Genomic DNA, 16,621 nt, shown 5'->3' with positions numbered 1-16,621 from the left:
GGGGCTGATAAGAATAACAACGTGCAAGGAATTTAGTCCTTCATTTCACACACAGGAAAACAGACTTTGTAGAATACTCTCGCTGAAAGACAATCCCAAACAGGACGCAAACCCACAATTTCTAAAGGATAAAGTCAGACTATTCACCCAGGGAGTTGCACACTCTGATTAGAGAATCTTAAGGCGTTAAGTAAAAACCTCTACACTTTCATGAATGCAACTGAAATAAACTGTGAATTACCGAAGTAATTCTCATGCAGCTCAGGATTTGATTGCCTTATTCCTTGTACAGTGATTTGCACCCACACGTTGCGTATCAAGCAGGTGTGAAATGCTGCCACTGGAGGAATAGGGAATGCATATTTAAGACTATTTGATGCACACATTGCCCTGAATTTAAGAGGTAAGAAAGTGCCCTACCAGGTAGCATGAAAAGAATTCAGTCCCTATAACTCAAACATGTCTTTTGTGGGTATTAAGCCCTTTCTGTTTGCAAATGTCCTAACGTTAATGCTTGTTCTTAAAATGTACTGGAGGTAAGTCCATAATAAAACCCTATTTGAAGTCCCACAGAGATGTACTTGAAACTCACTGGCAGGTTTTCCTGGTCAGCCCCTCGACTTCTCCTTCTTTTGACTCACTTGCTTTCTCTGTTAGGTGCAGCAGAAGGGGAGCTCACCCTTAGTGCTTTCTCTGTAGCTGTTCTGCATCCATAGCATCACCTCACACAAAGAAACCTTCACCTAGGCACAGATGTGATATACAAGAGAGCGACTGCACATGGCAGTAGAATAGCAGCAAGACCAGCAGCCTTTCATCTGAGATCACCGGGAGGCATCCAAATTATCCCAACACAAAAAACCCGTTCCACTTCGATGACTTTCTGGTCAACTGTGAGAAAAGAGTTAGTAGTTTCACAACAGACTGAGCTCCATGTCACAGAAAATAAATAAGTAAAATACATATATATAGAAAATAATGCACTCCTCTGGCATCAGTGTTACCACCCAATAATGAAATCAAGTCTGAAAACTAAACTAGCTTCTCACCTCCTTGCTAAAGACTAAGATGTCCTGGTGGGACACAGAAACATGGATTTCTGTTGCCTGTGCTGTCCTCATTCTGAAGAAAAACACAGGTCTCGGTGTTTGAGGATGCAAAGCCCTCACTAAAGTCACCATAGTATGAAGAGAAGAAGGACAATGCAAGGTACAAGAAAGAGAGATCTCGTTTGCTCCTCAAACAGCTGCAGCAGAGGGGGAGCAGAGGATGCTTCCCTGTGAGCTCAGCATTTGCCTCCTGAGCACACTTTCAGCACTGGGTGCATATGCACACACATAGGGTAAAGTTCTTTGCGTGTCAGAGTGCGCTAGGAGCAAAAAGAGTGATTTGTAAGCAGCCAGCACCATTACAATGCTACCTCATTTTACACTCCTTACATTCTCCGAACTTATCTTAGAGATAACACTTCCCCCTCTGGCTAGAAATTAGAACATCTTGGTTTTTGTTTTGTTTTGTTTTGTTTTTTAATCTCCCTTTTATTCCACTAGGTTTAGAAGAACTGGTACAAGAAAGATGAATGCTGTGGCAAACACACTTTGAAAATGTTAAGGGTTAACAAAAACACCGGCTAGGAATAGAAGACAAGCTTAAGGGCAACGACCTTCTTTTTGCTCCTGAAAATGTAGCACTAAGGTTAGTTGCTCCACTAACCCCGCTCCCTGTTATTCTCTGACTCCTTGTGGCCCAGAGAAGACCTAGAAGCAAAAATACGGCCTCAAATCTCACAGCTTGTTTGAGGTATGTATTCTTTGAGAACCTCTTCCTTTCATCTGACACAAAGCTGCTGATGCATGAAGCCAGCTCTTCCCGCAGAAAGGAGAGATGAGCACACATGCATACACACACACAGGGCTTGGGCTGCTCGGAGCACCTTGGCAGCCATCAGCAACAATGAGGCTATGTATTTGTTCTGTTACATTCCTCCACATTAACCAGTGCGTACCCAGCTGGATTGCACTGAAGAAAAGAGCCAGTCCTTATTCAATTAGCCATCAATGACTAAAATTCAGATAAAGCAGGGCAGAAAAACAACGCCGGAAGGCATGCCAATACCATCCTACAAAGCTGCAGCCCATTGTAAAACAGAGAAAGCAGCAAGCCTCTCGCATCACATCTCCCTTAGGCCTCCAGACTCATTCAGACTAGCATGGCACCTCCCTCACTGAACAAGTAGATTGTTTGCTTATTTTATTAACAGCAGCAGCAGCAGCAGAGCTGCTTCTTCTGGCACTGAGCTCTGCTTGACATTGGAGACTCACTTTCAAACTGCAAAACAGTTTTTGTGTCAGAGGCTTGCTTGCCACTTTTCTTCTTAGATCGCTGTCTTTAAATGAAATTATAAGGCCAGCAGGACTAGACAGAAAAAGAACCATTAAACCTTGATAATTTTCTGCTAGAAGAAACACTTTAAGCTAAAACGACAGTCAGATCAGGAAAAAACATCCACTTTGATAAGCCAGTAATTAAACAGCAAGCAAGCTGGTGAGGCAATGTGATCAGTCAACCATGCCGACCAAGATGTTACTGTCAAGGGGAGAGTAAGGCTTAAAGGTAAATTTTGCTCATCCATCTACTCAGTAGAAGGATAGAAGATGCCATGGATACCCTACTACAGAGGTCATATGCAGAAAAATAGGAAGGATTCTGGTCTTACAAGAGAACAAAAACACAAGGGAACATGCCAAAGGAATGAAAAATCTGAAGCAGATAAATGCTTAAAGTATTTGACTGATTTTGTTGCATGCCTCGTAACATGTGAGCTAAAGGATAACTGACTTGGAATCCCTCAGACAGCAGACTATTTTAGCTGTCCTGGGGTAATAGCTCACCAACTGCAGTGACCATACAGCCGAAGATTTGTGAAAAGATGGTTTATGTGTGGTATGTTCTGTGGGGACCACAATCAGCCCTGAAAGCTTAGGAGTCTTGCATGTCCAGCCCACTCATGCCCAACAGATACCTAGCAAACGAATTATCATCAGCATACACGCTAAAGTTTGCCCATTCTTGGGAGGTCTGACTGCAAGCCGGGTGTTTGGCAAATGCAACCCGTCTGACACAAATTTATTACATGGTTACCCAGGCATCTCAGTAATCACCTATGAAATAAATGGAGAAATCTGCATCTTCAGTGAAAAAAAGACAAATGTTAATGGCACAAGGTAAAAAGAAATAAGATGCTATTCTATATAGAAATATCAATGCTTATAAATTCTATGTATGTAACAAAGACCTGAAATCATTAACAATATTGAGCAATGACCACTGACAAAACTGGAAATTTGTATTACCATCAATGGATACCAGATTAGAATCTTGTAGAGTAATGTGAATCATTCAAAATAAATAACTTACTTAGAGACTAATATTGGTTTTGTTTTCATATAATCACAGAATGACTCGGGTTAAACAAAACTTAACCCAGACTCAGTCCCCTGCCATGGGCAGGGCTGCCACCCAGCAGCTCAGGCTACCCAGTGCTCCATCCAACCTGGCCCTGAGCCTCAAGGAATGGGGCACCCACAGGTTCTATTCCCATGCCTCACCATCCTCTGATTAAAGAATTTCCTCCGAACACCTAACCTAAATCTCCCTTTTAATTTAAAACCATTCTCTTCTTGCCCTATCACTACCAGACTGTGTCAAAAGTTGGTCTCCATCTGGTTTATAAGTTCTCTTTAAATATCTAAAGGAAATAATTTTTTTGTTTTTTTTTCATTTGATTTGTTGTGAACAAACCAAGTCCTAAAAATATGTCTCCTATTCAACACTGATGAGCAAAGGTTAAGTGCCAACAAATCTAACAAATAAAGTGTGCTTTTTAAATGCTTTTCTTGGACACTTGTTATCTTTCTGTGATTGATCATTTTATTCTCCATGGAGCTGCCTCAGTTCTCTGAAAAAGATGGACACAATTGTTAAGATGAAACAGGAAGTGTTTTAAAGACAGCATTTGGAGAGAATGAGAAGTGTCATTCCAGAAGCCTGCCTAATGACAATTTATATTATCTTTCAGAAAAAAACAGTGTCTGTCAAAAGGTACAAAAATCATACCAAAAAAATGCATAAAACACAGAAAAGGAATAAATACAAACCAAAGTAAAATTTGCCAACATATCTCTGAATGCTTTTAATACAGTTCAAATACTTACGCTCATAAATCAGTGGCAATTCAATTTCCAGACCAATTCAAAAAAGAACAAAATATTTTGAAGAGTATCTGTGAAAGGCACCATAATCATATGCAGCAGAGAGCATTTTAGAGTCTTAGAATATTAACATGACATGTTTTGAGTCCTATCATTTGAGGTTGTTCCACGAGCAGTCGCTGGAACAGAACAGCATTAAGCAGCATTTGCCCAGATTTCCAACCAAGGTTCAGAGCTGTAGACAGAATCACAGAATCATAGAATATCCTGAGTTGGAAGGGACCCATAAGGATCATCGAGTCCTACTCCTGAGAATGACAAACCAGAGATAGTGTCTGAAAAGAAGATTACTGACAGAAGTAGTGATAAGCAGGAAAATAAACATAAAGCCAAGCTGTCACTGTTCTCAGTTATTAGCACAGGAACGTACGATGTTCATTTTCTCCTCCTGTACAATTTGCCTTCTCTGGTTAGGTCACTGGATCTTTAAGCCCTAAACTCACTGCTGACAAATGCTTCAAGAGAAGTTAATAGTTAGTGAACATGGCCAACCAAATAATAAACTATGGTGTGGAATGGGGGTAACAGGATACCCACAATGACTTCCATACAAGACCAAATTAAAGGTACCACATTGATCAATTTGTCTTGAGTCTTCAGGCATGCTTAGCTCAAATTCACATATTCAGTGAAGAATGAGGATGGATCTATACACCTTCTGTTCCCATTGTCAGCATCACTGCTCCTTTGCCTTTAATTCACGTACACACCATCACCTCATGCTCTGGTACAATAATTCATCAGGGCTGGAATAATAGTGCTTCTGACTAAGCACCAGAGCTAGCCAGCACCAATCTCCATTGCCTTCAGAACATATATTTTCCTACAGTCTCATGAGCTCCTTCTTAAGATGTCATCAAAAAGTCAAGTGCTTTTTCAGAGCTCTTCAAAAAATTCAGTCCAGGTGAAGTCCAGGACTTCATTCCGACTCACACTGAACATAGCACAAAGTATGTGGCAGAGTCTGTTGGAGGATCACAAGAAAGAAAAGAACCATTGATGGATCACAGATTAAAAACAAGAAGAAAAAAAAAAAAAGAAAACACCAATGTATAGGGAAGTTTCTACGGAATCAGATTCAGACCAAGCTTCAGAACCTCCCAAAACACACAGGCATTTGAGTAAGTATCTTATATCTTCGAATTTGTAATCTAAACTTTTCTGAAGCTTCCAAGGACTTTCAGATTTAAGGCTTGCATATGGACTTCAAAACTGGCAGAAGTTTCCCTGTCTCTCTGAATATTCTGCAACATTAACAGCCAATAATATTTTCATTATTGCTACCACAGTTCCTCCCACAGCAGTCTCTCATCTCAGTCCTAGCTCTCAGATGAGCCACAGAGCTTCTTAACTGTTGGCTGCTAAACACTTAAATTACCCTGTGGGTTTCTCCCCATCTTCTCTTTTATGTATTCCCACTGTGTATCTTCACAGAAGACAGGATGTGTATTTTGCAGCATGGTGTTCCAGCTCATGGCTCAGCATGCAAGATGCACTCTCTAGTCTGGCTGCCAGCATTCCCAGCATCAGAACATAGCTAAATAGCTCTCAGGATAGGGCTCATTAGGCTCCACTGAATAGCCAAGAGGAGCAATAGATTTTATAAGTGAAAGCATTCACCAGGTGGAAAATACTCATCATTTGATTTGAGCAAGGACAAATCGCTCTTAAAAGACTTCCTAGAAGCTACATATATCTATATATATATTAAAAAGTTAGAAAACCACATCTGAATTTATTCTCTTCAGCTTCATCTTCCCTGCAGGAAAGGCACATTTCACAGTGCACCCCAAAGTCCTGGACTCCTCTTAAGTGAGGAACCCACTGCAGCCCTGTCCCTGTTATCTGCCTGGGTCTGCTCCCAGAGGAAACAGGTAGAGCGAAGAGATGACAGATTGCTGCTCGAGCCCCACTGGAACAGGCAGCTGTGGCACTGCCAATGCACCTCCTCAAACAGCTGTGAAGTGTTCCCTGACCCCACTGTCTAGATACATGGGACCAAGTTTTGTTTCTTTTTCATCTGCACTCAAAAGGCATCAAAGTGGCCATTCCAAACAGCACATCTTGACTCCTAAAATGCAAACTAAACAACTGAATTGGAAAGTATAAGCAGAAAACAAAGATGATGGCCAGGCACTAGGATATACTGTGCCTGTACAACTCTCAGAGCTGCTTCATGACACAAAGCAATTGCAATGCCTTAATTCGTAAAGAGGAGTTTTCTGGTGCTTACGCTAAATTTGAGGATCTTTCATACTTCACTGAGAAAATCTGCATGACAGAACTAAATGATTAAGGCAGAATGGGTTATACTGATTTTCTATTTTGTTACCACTAAACTTTTTCAGGACTGTTTCAGCACAGCAGCACATCCTTTCCTAAACCTTGGAACTTCTAGGCTGCATTTCCCTTTACTGCCAGCATGGGCTCTCATACAAACTCCAGTGGACAACAGGAAGAAAGCTGTAGGGATCTTCTCACTGAAGGGGACAGGGTCTTTAGCAGGTCTGTTGAGATAGGACAAGGGGAAATGGTTTCATACTAAGAGAGGGGAGATTTACACTGGATATAATGAAGACTTTTATTACAGTAGGGGTAGTGTGCTAGTGTAGTGAGGCACTGGCACAGCTTCCCCAGAGAGATGGTGGATGCTGCATTTCTGGAGATACTCAAGGCCAGGCTGGAGAGGCTCTGAGCACCCTGATGTAGCTGTGGATGTCCCTGTTCATTGCAGTGGAGTTGGATTAGATGTGGGGGATCTAGATCTACATCTTCTCACGGGGTCTAAGTCTAGTGAGCTCTTTACAGGGGAAAAAATAAATAAATAAATAAATCAAGGACAGCCCTGGTTTGCCTGGTAAGGCAGAGCTTCAGATGCTCAAAACACTGCACCTGCTAGATCTGCAGTGACACCAGCAGTGACACTGGGGTTCGAGGAATTTGCCTTCAGTAGGAGCTCTAATGAAATGGAGCCAAAGCAGAGAGCCAGCTCCTGCCAGGGAGGGATAAACAACAGCTTTGGAGACAGTCTGAAGGATCTACTGAGAGTGTCAAGTCAAAAAACAAAATCTGTGAGGAGATTAATAGTGAGGTGACATAAACTACTGTGCCAGAGGCCATGTCACCACCTTCAACCACAGCTCAACGATACAGGTTCCCCAGAACAGGGGGAACCCTCTGGGAGGGAGAGGGGCCCAAAGCCAGAGGACCAGACCTGCAGGCCACACCTGATCCCACCACTTAAAGCAGCGCAGAGTTCCCAGGGGAGGTGTTCCCACAGGAGACCTTCCCCACTGCAGCAGCATGCAGACAAGCCTGCACCACGAGTACTGAGGCAGGGCAAGCTGTTCTTTGCACTGACACGGCCTTTGGGACTGTTGGCTTTTTATTGCTGAGGCTAGACGGCCCACGTTCATACAACAGTGGTTTCATTTCAGGATTTATTAAGCGTGTTTAAATATTAAACAGCCAATAAATGCCAAATCGAAGACAAATATTCTGTTAAAATGTGAAAAAGAGGCTTCAAAACAGCAAAAGCGAATGATACATGAGCTCTCTCTTAGGGGAGTGTGCTAGGCCTGATAGCACCGTCACAAATATCCCATCCCAGAAGTGCTGTTTTAGCTTCTCTTAGCACTTCAGGATTTTTTAAAATTTATTTTTACTGTAGCCCCAAGCTTACTTTTGTTTCAGGAAGAAAAAAAAAGCCCAGGTTTTGCCCTACAACAACCAGCTCTGGTTGTGATGACAGCACAGCAGGAGGGCTGCAGCTCTGCAGCCTGCAGGCTGTGCCCTGTCTCTGCCACCTCACCATGTCTGCAGCTGATACCTCGCTTCAATGGGAAACACACAGCTGATGTGGAAAGGTTGCTGGGCAAGAGCACAGCCTTCACTGTTGAAAGAAAAGCCAACATTTTCCAAACTGTTCTGTCTGTAGTGTTCCATGTACCATGATGCCCACTCTACATTGTTGAACTCATGTTGACATGGCAAAGCTACGAGCCTCTTTAAGTTACGTCCATGGCTGTTCACGCCATACCTAACACTAACGCTACAGTTGGGTTTCCTTGGGAATGTACATGAGCCTAAAAAGAAAAGTCACTACATAGAAAACAGAGCCGTGTCAAAGAGAAGTCCTCCTAGCAGGGCAGAAGAATTGGGTCATCAAGTGGCCTGAACTGGAGACTCCTAGTGAGATGCTGGTCACAGCTGCAGTCAGAACCAAGCGCCAATGTGAAGAGAGGAAAAACACATTCGGGACCTAATTGACACCCCAGCAGAAGCAGACTGAATTCAGAGGACTTTGGCTCAGGCTCTTGCTTTTCAAATCCTCCCAGGCTTCATTTCCACACTAGCTAGGTCTGCATGATTTTGCATCATTAGGCAGCATAATGTGTGAGTCAGAAGGCATGCAGAAGCTTCCTAGAGGTTTTCTCTTAAGTATCCATTAAGCATTGTGTATTTAAGCTGCATTTTCTAAATCATAAACAAATAAATACATAACACTTCCTGATTTACGTTCTTACGTTAAGTTTTTTTAAGTGAAGGTCACCTTGAAAGCTGCAGTGTGAAGTGCTAACTCATTTTATCTCCAGCATCACTGTTCTGCCTCTTCCTACAGTAGTAAAAGACCCTCATGTATGAAAAACTCATTTTTAACTCTTGTGAAAAGTGAAGCTGTCACAGATTTTGAATGCAGTGCAATGATGAAAGAGCACCTGCCTGGCCATGTCAAAGAGCTGGCTGGGTAGGAATCCCACAGCACGCTGCATAGTTCTGAAACAACTTTGGAGAGGCAATATGGTTTCGGAGATACGGTGGTGGCCCCGGAGATCAGGAGACCTGGATTCTATTTCTGGCTCTGCCACTGACCTGCTAAATGACTAAAGACAAATGGCTTCTACACACCTGCCAAGTTTAACAAAGCAAGTGCGAGACTTGCACTCTCCCATTCCCTCTCAAGCTGTCCCTTCACAGCACCTTTATTCCACGCATTTGCAGCACAGCCCTGGCTCCTTTTCATCCCACTGATTCCCTCTCCAGGCTGCAGCTTATCAGCCCCTTCTTGTTGTGCCAGCCACCACAACTGGGGTGCAGGGTCCAAGGGTAGGAGGTGCGGGTGGTGCTGTTGGGGGCTGTGCTGTAAGATACATTTACCAAAAGGTACCTGCACCAGCTCTCTGTCCATGTCACAAGGCCTGACATGCCCAGGGGGGCTTTCTTCATGTCACACAACTCGTGGGCTCTGTAGACACAACTTTCATCTGCATATATCTCACAGACTGAGATGTGGGAATCAAGAAGTATATTTCTGTTTGAGGTTTCACTTTACTCTTTTTCACCTTACTACATGCACTGACATTACAATTGTTTGGCACAAGGACATCATTTCTTCATGTCTACATGCCACAAAAAGGCTCCAGCTCTCCTGAAGACCTGAGTCCCTCAGAGCCTTCGTAACTATAATCTTGTTTTTCTGCTCTGCTGACCCTCCCTCCCCAGAATCACCTCTGTAGTCCTTAAAGCACATCACAGGTCATCTCTGTTCCCAGGGTTGGTATTGATTTACTGGACGATTTTTGAAAAGTATTATACTGTCCTGAGCCCATACATTTGAAAAAATGCTATATATGGACCAGCTATCATTATCAGTATCATTAAATATTGTACATATTTCATTAGTTATTCCAGCAGAGGAAGATAATGTACTACAAATGGGAGTCACTAGGGGATCTTCTGCCCAGCTTGCTGCCAGCATTGTCTCTGTAAACACAGACTGCTTGCAGCACTGATTTTGTTTACCTTTCACAATGGAGAGGTGGAGCTCTAATGCATCAGTTTCTTAATTTTTCCATAAAACATTGTTACAAGGAAACACCACTACCTGTGCTATTTAAATTAGGATTCTGCACTTAAATTTGTGCACTTGAAATCAGCAGAATTCCTGGTGGGAGACTGGTATATAATGAGAAGAGCAAAATGTTTGCATCTGAAGATTACACTTCATTTACTTTATGCAGTGTCTTCCTTGGCTTCTGGGTGGTATCAGGAGAGGTCTTGCACTATGTCATCGGCACTGTAAACAGAAAACATGCAGGGGAGAGAAAAAATAACAGGATGCACTTTTCAAGGGAGAAGATCTCAAAGACAACTTCAGTGATCAGTGAACTGTGAATTTTCTCTGCTTTTAACGAAGAATGTAACTTCATCAACAGCTCAGAGGCAAGTGGACAGAAAAGGGCCGAAGTCCTATAACGGGGAGATGGGATCAATCACACACACAGGCATGTCCTAAAATCTTGTTGTATGAGAATAACCCCACCAGGACAGTAACTTCTTCCCAGTTTGTACCAACCTAAACAATCTTCAGCACTTGGAAATTGTGAAACATGCAGTTCTTCCACCTTGGCTTTAAAATTAAATCCAGTACAGAACTGAAGAGAGACCATTTCTTCTCAATTCAAAGAGACGCCAATAGCAAGAAAAGACCCACTCTAGCCTAACTCACCTTCCCAAGCTTGCTTGCACCCATCACCCTTTGGGAGGACTGTGCAGGCTGTGCTCATGATGGTGTGTGTCAGCAAGGATCCAGCAGCCTTACTCTCCCAGGTCCCATCACTTAGCAACAGATCAACATTCCAGCTTCACCCCAGCTCAACAATTACCAGCTCAGGGCCAGCACAGTGGTGCTCTCCCCAGCATTCATGTAGGCATTTATCCCAAGTATTTAACAACTTTCTATTTCATGATCCTCTATCTCTGTAATGATGCCAATACTGAAAACTTGTCTCAGGAGACTCAAATCTATCTGAGGAAGTTTTTGACTATTTGGTACAAGAGTCTTTAACTCTGACCTTGGGAAGGCAAGGAGGTGCAATGTGAACTCTGCCAGCATTTCAGGTCACTGCCATAATCGAGGCTACAGCCTTCCTCTGGGGAACACAGCCACCGCATGCAGAGCAAAGACTCCTGGGGCTGGGTTACTTCAGAGGGTCAGGATACTGTTATCTAATTGTTTATAGATAAAGGTCTGTCAGCTGTTTGTGGCTAAAAGAAAACACATCTCTAAGTTCCCTCAAAAAGCTGTGGTGCGGTAGGTTTCTCCAGGCAGGGCAGTACATCTCTTCCACAGGCTCAAGGCTGCTGTCTCTTTACCCAAAGGTGAAGAAAATGTGAGCAGCTAAGAGATGGGCATGATGGAAAGGAGAAGGGAGGATTACCTGGCTCTAGCAAAGCTACAGGGAACCTATCCGCTCAAAAACATGAAATGAACAATTGAAGAAAATAATGTGCTGCGGATATAGGGTCCTGTTGTCAGCCCCTTCACTGCAAGCTATCGATTTTACAGTATTTATAAGATTTATTCCCTTTTATTTTCACCAGGGGAAATTAGGCTGTCAGGATCTATTAACCCGAAACAAGCCATTATCCCTCTCATGACGATCACCTTGCAGGGCTGGCTGCAAAGTGCCCCCAGTCTCCGTCTGCTGGGGAAGGCTGGCGGCTTTCATCTGCCTCCCAGAGCCCCTCCGCCTTTCCTGCTCAGCCCACTGTAGGCCCAGCAGGCCAACTGCAATGCTTGCCTGGAGCCATGCGTGCACCCTGCAGCCCCACTGCCTATGGCCCGGCCATAAGCACCCAGCCCCCACATCAGCCCAGAGGAGCGCGTGGCTGTGCCAAGTGGCAGTACTCAGTGTGTGTGGGATTTGAGCTGACTTAAGCATTTAGACTCAAATGCAATACCTGTTTTTAATGCTGCTTTCCTACAATGTTTTTACCTGCTCGCTTTTCTTGGAAAGAATAATCTTAAATCCACAGGGATACCAAGCTCCCAAAACTCCCTTGTCTCTCTTTTGCTAACCAACACCAGGATGATGCCCTCTCTCACACTGAATTTTCTGTTTGCAAAGAGTGTTCAGGCTCAGTGGTGGCACTTCCAAGGAGCCTGGGGACTTCGGTCTTCACCTGGCCTCAGTTGAAGCATTTTGCACAGCACAGCCATTCTCAGAGGTTGTGTTAAACGTGCCTATAAAAGCCCAACTCTGCCCATTTGGTATGGGATTTTCAAAACCACCATAAACTGGCCAAATAAATAATCAGTTGCCTGTAGATCGGAGCTATACCCTGTCCCCCCATGGAGCCCATTTCCATAATGGACTGCAGCACTCAACTTCTCGCCAGTTCGGTCTGAGCCAGGCTCACTAAGTAGGAGCTGCAGAAAATTATGGAGCACAGACCTGGAAATAGGATTCATGGCCTCTCAACTGTTACAGCTGAGTGCATTTCTGCAGGCAACAGAGGCATTTTGACAGGTGGAGGAGCAGGCAGTATGGGATGCACTTTTCTTACTTTAGGTTTTCCAAGCCATGTGAAGAGTAGTCTGTGCTGTTTTAAAGCCCTACTGAGGCCCACACAGAAAACTGCAAAGTGAAGTTATTCCCTCACAAACAGTGCCTCATTCCTGAGCGCAAACTTAAACACAGCAAAACAGTCTATGGTGCAGGCTCAATTTGTGATTTTCAGTGCTAATAGTGTGGTGAAATCAAACTCAATTTCCTCCGGAAAAAGGCCACACATCACTCTTCAGTGAGGAGCATTTCTACCCTAAATCACAACTGTCAAACATCTTAAAAACAAATTAAAAATCAACAGCCACCTCAGCCCAAGGCTCCTGGGGAAATGCTTAGCTGCACTATTTGGGCTGTGCTCACGTGTTGCCATGGGGCAATTTGCACTCCTCTGGTGCTCTGGCTCACACTATAGCTTTAGTTTGAGTTTTCTCTCCTGACACTGACATTAAGTGTGGATTGGCCCTGTGCAGATGCAGGTATACTGCCAAGCAAACCACCAAGACAGTATGCTTCCATGCATGTGACAGTGAGTAGGATGGAAAAGGATGAACAATAAAACAGCTAGAGAAAGCTTGCATCACACGTTAGAGGCTCTAGAAGCTGTGAGCAAGTAGCCATGCTCATGCCTAGAATTTGGCTTCTTCTGCAAAGAAAGCTGTGTCCTGGAGTCACCTGCAATGAGGGGTGTGCAGAAGTCCAGCTGGAAACCTCAAGGGTAGCCACTGCCCCAAAGCCACTTCATCTTAGCAATATTTGAAATGGTCCTAATGTGCTGTAGGGCTTGTACAGCTGATGTGCTCTGGGGAGATTGAAAAGGGGCAGTCCCTGACATGCCATTCCTCATTTAATTCCCTCTGGAGCAGGATGGTGCCAGAGCTGGTCAGAGTAATTAAGCACACCATCTGGGCCTCAGTGTCTCATGTACACATAGAATAAGCCCTCTCCTTAACCCTTCTGAATCCACAGTTATTCACTAAGCTAAGTCACACATGTTGATGAACAAAAATTAGAAGTAGACTGAGCGGCTCAATGACAGAGCCTCATACAGACTGAATCAGACATCCTCCATCTCACCAGGGAAAGGAATAAATGATCCAAGGGTGGACTGGTAACCTGAAAATGATCAGTCACAATTCTAAAAACAATGGTTATGACCTTTGGACTTGTCAGCAGAGACAGTCAAAGCCTTTTCATAGAGTGAAATTGAACCAAAAAAACAACAGAAGGGACTGCGTCAGCAAGAATAGGAGGCTGGCCAGATCACAGCTGTCTCTACCAAAGGGCTTCCTAGTTCAAATGTTGCAAGCCAGGGGATGAGCCAGTGCCAGATGGTATACCAGACATAGAAAGCTGCCAAAGTCCTCACAGGAGAGGAAGCAGAGGATGGGTCTCCTTGGGCACAGAACTTGCCAGGAGGAAAAACTCTGGGGATTTCTGACAGAGAAGCTTCAAAAACTCCTGTGTAATTTGTGTCATTCTGATCAGAGTAATAGAATTTGGCTTAACTATCTTAACTATAAATGAGTTTATATCCAAACTCCTCTAAATTTATTCTTCTGACTTCCTGTCCTGTTAGGAATGTAGCCCTAGTAGGTGAAACTTCAGTTGGTCACAGAAGCAGCACGATACCATCACCCAGACAATGCAAGTGGTTTTCAGGAAAATCTCAGCTGAAGACAGATCAGAGATTAAATATATATATATATATTAAAATACACACATTTTGTTACACAGAAATGCTTATGGGTTTCTTAGAGGATCTCCCTGAATCAAAAAAAGGAGAGCAGGCAGTCAGAATTGTGTAAGTTGTGGTTATCAGAGGATGCAGAGAGATTCAAGATTGAGGAAATTACATGGGCTTTTGTAGGAGGCTGTTCAAAGACTAAATTGTACTATAGATACAAGTAGTACTGAGGACAGGAGGACTAGGTTCTGGCAGAAAACCCTGTAGAGTTCAGTTTCAAGTGAAGAGACCTTGAGTGTGCCAATACCACAGTTTGGTCCAGAACAGACCAATCCATCACAGTCTAACATAAGAAGGCATACAACAGCTCCAGAATACAACTTCCTGGCTAATTCTGGAAGAGAAATTGAAATAAAATACTGGGTATATGCCCTGTTATCGCTGCAGCCAAGCAGTCCAGCAGCAGCTTCCTACAAGGGTCTTTAGGAACACAAGAAACACATGGAAAAGAGAGAGAGGACTGTCTTGTTTCCTTCTACTCCCAGGGTGTGCATTAAATGCATGCTTTTATTTTAATAAGCAAATAAATTTATTTCCTTACCAGTTTATTCTTCAGTATCTGCTCTACGGTCTTTGACATGGTTTGGTGCCTTGACAAAAAGGAAAAGTACAAGGGAAAACACTGAGCTTTGAGCAAGGGAACAGATAAATGGTGTGCAATGGCAGATGCTGCTGTAGTTTCCTGGTGAAAGTACAGCTCAGTGGATGGAGCAAAAAAGGTGAGAAGTGTGCATTCTTTGCCTTCCTCCCAGCTTTGCTACTGCTTTACAGTGTGGTTATGGAGCATCTCACCCTATTCACCTATTCAATAACAATAATGCCAACTTATCACAAGGCATGAATGATTAGTTTTTGTAGAGTGCTTATTGAAATGGAAGTTATTGTGAAACACAATGTCATTGTTTTCCACATAGTATCATAAGGATGAGTTAAAATGGGAATAGGTATGTATAGTGCCTTCATGTTGTACATCTAGAGCATGTCAGGATCTGTTTAGATCTAGATTATTTTTTTTCCACTAAGATGAGAAGAGATATTTAACAATGCTAGCACAATAGCAGCAGATGAAATCCCAGGACCCTTCATCATCAGATCTTCCTCTAAAATTCCTATTTATTGCACTTTCCCTGCAGCAACAAAGGCATAGTAGCAGCAACTATTACTGTTCCCATATACAAACTGTATTAGACAGCATTTACAATATTAGCTGTCAAATAATATCCTTCCTCCTGCCACCCACTCCTTAATATATTCTGACTGATGCGACAAAATGAAGACTTGGGTACTGGGAAGGGAGCATCTCTCCAAGCTGGCTGCAGACCACTGTATCATAAGGATACTACCTGAGAGGCATGTGGGGAAGAAACCCAGAACTGAAAAGGAAAGATAAAAGGGCAAGAACTGAAGTATTTTCTCTGTAGATGACTGTGTTTGAATTTTCTAAGGTATTTTTCTTTCATGCTGCTACCAACTGCCTCTGTTAAATGACATGAAAAGCTGTGATCTTTATTTGTATTCTTGCAAGAAACTGATTGCTCAAACAGCACACAATTAAAATCATTTTTCTTTTGTTTTGCAACAAACCATAATAACGTATTTTATCCCAACATAATAGCTTTCAGCCAGGGATCTCAGTCATTTGCAAAGAAGAAGAATTTGGCGTCTTAGTTTTCGTAGGATACAGCAAAAAGCTGCAGTCTGTTTTTATCAACAGGACAAGTGAGACACAAGGACATTGTGCTACCAGGTCACAGTGACAGCAGATGGTGGAAGGATTAGGAGTTGAATCCAAGTGCCTGACTCCCAGAGCCATGAACAAAACAGGATCGTGTTCCCAATCAATCCCACCATCCAGCTATCTCCAGTGCCATAAATATGACAATTCCAAGCAAAATTCATCCTCAGTACACACATGAATACCTCCAAACAAGCAGGCAGGGCTGACTTCTGGAGAGGGAAAAATGAGTCCTGCCTCACTCAGTTGCTTTGTAGGCTGCAGGGTAATGCTTACCTCTGGAACCATGCCTAAACTCTGTTTTTCATGTCTGATTTCTCAGAGTCTTGAAGAGCTCTTTCTTGTATAAGTAGATTATTTAAGAAAAAAAACAAGCTACCTCCTGGCACCTTGTGGAGCCATCCACATGAGCACATAGTGAAGCATGCGTTCTGATCGGAAGAGTGGCACTTTGAATTCCTGTTTGCAGTGATTCAAAGGACCACCCATGGCACAAGGCAGCAAAGGACAAGCACCTATC

At 43.2% G+C, this 16,621-nt stretch overlaps 1 protein-coding gene and 1 long non-coding RNA gene across 4 annotated transcripts in view; both read right to left on the bottom strand.

Moving 5' to 3' along the window:
- The window catches only part of TMEM178B (transmembrane protein 178B), a 221,458-nt gene that overhangs the window by 106,049 nt on the left and 98,788 nt on the right, over positions 1–16,621 (bottom strand). The window lies entirely within an intron of this gene.
- On the bottom strand, positions 10,252–14,253 carry LOC116226818 (uncharacterized). Its single transcript, XR_004166415.2, has 2 exons — positions 10,780–14,253; positions 10,252–10,347 (listed from the first exon to the last, which is right to left on the bottom strand). It is a non-coding gene; the product is annotated as an uncharacterized LOC116226818 (long non-coding RNA).

The sequence above is a fragment of the Phasianus colchicus genome, chromosome 1 (assembly GCF_987193195.1).
Source record: "Phasianus colchicus chromosome 1, bPhaCol1.hap1.1, whole genome shotgun sequence".
Taxonomy (NCBI): domain Eukaryota; kingdom Metazoa; phylum Chordata; class Aves; order Galliformes; family Phasianidae; genus Phasianus; species Phasianus colchicus.
The sequence above is the reverse complement of the archived record's forward strand: the minus strand, read 5'-3'. Positions and strand labels throughout refer to the sequence as shown.